This window comes from Macrobrachium rosenbergii, chromosome 30 (assembly GCF_040412425.1).
Source record: "Macrobrachium rosenbergii isolate ZJJX-2024 chromosome 30, ASM4041242v1, whole genome shotgun sequence".
In the NCBI taxonomy this organism is placed as follows: Eukaryota; Metazoa; Arthropoda; class Malacostraca; order Decapoda; family Palaemonidae; genus Macrobrachium; species Macrobrachium rosenbergii.
This window is the reverse complement of record NC_089770.1, coordinates 32,661,929-32,666,928: the sequence shown is the minus strand read 5'-3', so window position 1 is coordinate 32,666,928 and position 5,000 is coordinate 32,661,929. Positions and strand designations below refer to the sequence as shown.

General features: G+C 34.4%; 1 pseudogene; it reads right to left on the bottom strand.

Annotated features, from left to right (window-relative positions):
* Positions 1–5,000, bottom strand: part of LOC136854861 (uncharacterized) — a 22,752-nt pseudogene that overhangs the window by 17,685 nt on the left and 67 nt on the right.

The window sequence follows — 5,000 nt, the reverse complement described above, 5'->3', positions numbered from 1 at the left end:
ACCGTTATACGAAGTTTGCTGTGCATTAACAGATGATCGGAAGCTCTGGGATGATATTCGCCACTTCACTCTAAACATAAGAACATAAAGACGGAGAGACAAAGGGGCGAAGAGCCGGAAGAGCTGACATGCTCCGCTCGCAATAGTTAAGATCTCTCTGTGACCTCTCTGGGTCACACACAAGGTAGCGTCTCTGTACGCCCTCAGGGTCTGAAACTTTGGTCAAAACAGTTTGCCGACATAGTACAGGGAAAAAAAGCTTAAGGCCACCTACCATAAGGTTGATTGTGGAAATTTTTCCTATGGGCTTACGTCCCTAATGCTACTGAGTTCTGCTATGTACGGATGTTAAATTTGAAATTGCCTAGCTCCTGCTTGACAAAACGTTCCCTGTTGTTGTTCGTGTATTTTCTACAATAAGCTGCATATAGGGCGAACAGCAGAATATTTATAAAAATATATATATAATAAAGAAAACAACACAGTACCATGTTGAATATCCAAAGATAAGGGTAAGCAAATATGAACAAACTGATATATAAGAATATGAACAGATTTATATGAAAATAAAAAAATTATCATCACTAAAGAAAATGCACTAACCATTTGGTAGACAAAGAGATGGCACAGCATCTTTCTTCAATGTTCTCTTGTTCCCATTCACTTCACTATTTATGCCGTCCTCATAATCATCGGCAGCAAAGTAATCTGAACATATGACAGTATGTTTATGGTTTATTACGTGTGCATGATGGCTTGCATTCTTCCTCTGGCTGATTAACTTATTTTTTGTTTTTGAAATCGAAAATATTTCACTCCGATATCTTTTTTTTTTTTTTTAGTATTTGAACAGCCGAAACCCGAACAGTTATTCGGCATTTTCCTAAAGTCAATCCTTAATTAGAGCAGGATATCACTGTGTCCTTAACTAGTATGATTTCAAAATAAGGTGCTTCTTATATTTTATAATTGTCTTTCAGTGTTTTCTCTAGGTCCGTAGCTCCTGCAGAACAGGAGAGTCTTAGTTCTTTTTTAAATTTGCTTTCTTTGCTTGTATTAAATTGTATAGAAGATTATTAGTCAAAGCCATGATCCGTATTATTTTTCACCTTTGACACATATTCTTTATATACTGTGCACTTATTGCCACCATATGTTTTATGTTTAGCATCACTATGACCTTTCTTTACACAATTTTTACACTTGAAGATGTTGCCAGCACATTCATTTGATTTGTGATTTTCACCACATCTAGGGCAAGCTTGGTCATTTCTACAATTTGAATGCGGATGTGACCGTATAATTATATTTTATAGCATTAAATCAATCTGGATAAAATTCGAGTATTCTGTTCCAGCTCGGTTACTCAGTGTAACGGGGGAATTTTATTCAGTTTATTTGTTTTATTGAAACTTGTATTTTGGATAATTTTTAGTGCATCTTTGAAGGCATAATTTGGGAGAATGTTCAGGTTGCAATTCAACATTGATTATTATCATGGATTTTTCTTAGTCACTTATCGACAACTGCTTCATCCTTCAACATAGCTTTTTTATTTTTGGTTTAACCTATTAAGACTTCTAATTATTCTCAATAGAGTGTTGAAATGTCATGATATTCAACAAAATATATTTGTGCCTTCTTGGATGTAAGTTTTTCCTGTCAAATTATTAAAATAATTAGCCCAGTGTATGAGCTTTAACCAGTTTTATAAAGACTTGGCTTCTGTCAATACATCATTTGCAAGGCAGGCCTGTTTGTTTCACATCCGATTCTTGAAAGAGTTTTGTATTTTGATTAGGCATATCCGAACGTTTTACAATACTTTGTCATGAGGGTAATCTGGGAGCGGAAGGAAAACTTTTGTTTTGGATTTCATCTTTCGATCATTTCACAGTTCCAAATAAAATCAACTTTGTGAGATATCTCCGTTTCTTTTATCTCTGAAAGTTCAGGTGATGTTTTTATGTTTTCTTTGTTCAGGCCTCTTCTGAATTAACAAGAATTAAATATTTTCCAAGACACAATAACGTTCGATCAAGTGAATACGAGCATTTCCTCCATGCGTGGTTTAGAGTGTAAAGTTGGCGTCTCCTAGAAAGAGGGAAACGATTTTCAATCAATGGCCAGCACACGTGCCTTCATATCCGGAAACCGGTTTACACTCTAACTTTTTTTTACACCCCTTTTTTAATCTTTTTTTTTTTTTTCTTTACGTACACCGGACGCCGTGTTGATACCGAACCACTATTATTATCTGTCAGGATTTAATACTTGCGTAGAAGTCTAGTTATCTATACGCGTGCGCAGTAAATAAGTGAGCTCATAGATAGGGCAGCGTTATTGAAAATTCCCATTTTATACAGCAAGCGTATCACTACTCTCCACTACTCTGGTGTCTAATTATAATGTTCATATATCAGTAACAATTCCGGTGTGAAACACACCCACACACACAAACAAAGCTGAAGTCCGGATGCAAAATAGATAGCAATGTACACTGTCATGGATACGTTAACTATTTAATTCTTTCTAGGATGCTAATTTGAAATCGAAAATATGACGAAGGAAATGTCTCTTTTCATTTAATTAACATTCACTAGCTCATCATTTATACAATTCATTCTCAGAACCGTCCATAAGATTTTTCTATTTTCATGTATACCACATGCAGCCTTCCCATTAATTTCAAACATTTTTCCTATGTAGATATTCGCACGCACGTAGGATATATATATATATATATATATATATATATATATATATATATATATATATATATATATATATATATATATATATATATAATATACTTAACATATGTACACCAGTGATAAAGTACTGAGCGTTGATTTGAAGCTAAGAGAAATAAAGACTTGTTTTGAGTCTACTAAATTCTACGAATGCAACACACATACCATACTGTTTGCAAAAGCAAGCTTGCAAAAACACACACACATGCTTGAGGAATCATGAATCATTTTCACACAAAAATTTGTTGATCAGTATTAATGTCACATCGTTTGCAGCCGCTGATAAACGGAATCTGTTGTGGCCTGACGCTGAGAGAGAGGTTATTCTCGGCGCTGGTGAAAACTCGCCATTTAACACCAACCGGAAGGTGAAAACTCGCCATTTAACACCAACCGGAAAAACTGCATTCGGTTTCCTTCGTCACGAGAAGTTACATTAGGAGAAAATGGTCTGTAACGGAGGCTCGAGAGAAATTGTTTTCAAACGTTCTTGTGTGACTGATTTAAACTGATTAACGTTCTTGAGAATCAAGCTGGTGCATGTCATGCGTAATGGTAAGACTATGCATTCACAGTTGGCACGTAACTATAGGAATACTTGTACATTCATGAATTATCGTGCAGGTAGATGTTTCTGTTACTTGCAACGTTTTATTGTCACTCAAATACCAAATTTATATGCTTCAGAAATTTTTGTAATCCCAATTACTTATCATCCATCACTCCACTATACACAGGCGAAAGATTACTAAGTTAAGATAATCTCTTTGTCTTCACATCATGTCGTCTATGGAAAATGGGTCTGAAAGCACTTTGGCACAGCCAAAGGGAAGCTGTTACATTGGGTTTTTACAGTAAATGGATGTGGGAGATTCTTCCATTAATATGTTGGAAAGAATTTTTATCCCTTGTGTTAAGGAATACAAGATTAGATGTTCGATATATATATATATATATATATATATATATATATATATATATATATATATATATATATATATATATACATACACATACACACATACACACACACAGTTACGTTCTTTCTTATCGCTCATTTCTCATAAATAATGACATTCAAAATATTTTTTCCCCTGCAGTGAACAAACAATTTATGTCGTAATAACAAGATTCGTTATATGGCAATGTTAAAACTGCAGCTGGAGAAGTTATATGTTCACTTTCATACAGTTACTGGCAAAAAAGAAAATGAAAAAATGTTTGTTTGGTAATCCTCTCGAAGATATTGGTCCACACTTTCCATTTTTGCTGACAAAAGCGTGTGCTTCCAAGCGCTATACTAAATTAGTTAACTAGTATTTAACTAGTATAGCGCTTGGAAGCAGACATTTGTCAGAAAAAATGGAAAGTGTGGACAAAAATTAGTTCCTCACTGGGCGGGTGGGTTCCGTTCTCAGCTAGCACTCTGCTGTCCGCTCAGTTCGAATCTCCGACCAAATAGTGAAGAATAAAGAGGAATTTATTTCTGGTGATAGAAATTCATTTCTCGCAATTATGTGATTCGGATTCCACAATAAGCTGTAGGTCCCAGTTGCTAGGTAACCAGTTGGTTCTTTAGCCAACGTAAAATAAGTCTAGTCCTTCGAACCAGCCCTAGGAGAGCTGTTAATCAGCTCAGTGGTCTGGTTAAACTAAGGTATACTCAATATCTTCGAAAGGGTTACCAAACAAACATTTTTCACTTTCTGCTGCAGTTTATAACATTGCCACATAACGAATCTTGTTATTATGAAATAAATTGTTTGTTCATTGCAGAGGAAAAAAATGGGAATGTCATTATTTATGAAAGAACTTGCGATAACGAGAACGTAATTATGAAATAAGGGAGAGGGCGGCGCGGAGAAGAATTTAGATTCCACATTATTATTATGATTATTATTATTATTATTATTATTATTATTATTATTATTATTGAACATATCCATATTGAATAAGCTAAAATACCATTATTGCTACGCAACTTTTGGAAACCGAATACTTTGTATGTTCGATGTTAAAACAAAAAGCGAAGAAAAGAGAGAAAAAAAGGGTTTTTCTAAAATACAAATAAAAAATACGAACTAAATCAAAGAAATCTGAGCCAAAACAAACTGTCGTTCATTCGAAATAACAAAAATTGAAAATGCATGAGGAAATTACTCTGCGTTGAATGTCTTGACGTTAACATCGAATATACAAGTTTCCAGAAATTTATTTCAGGAAGGTATAAATAATAACACCTAACGG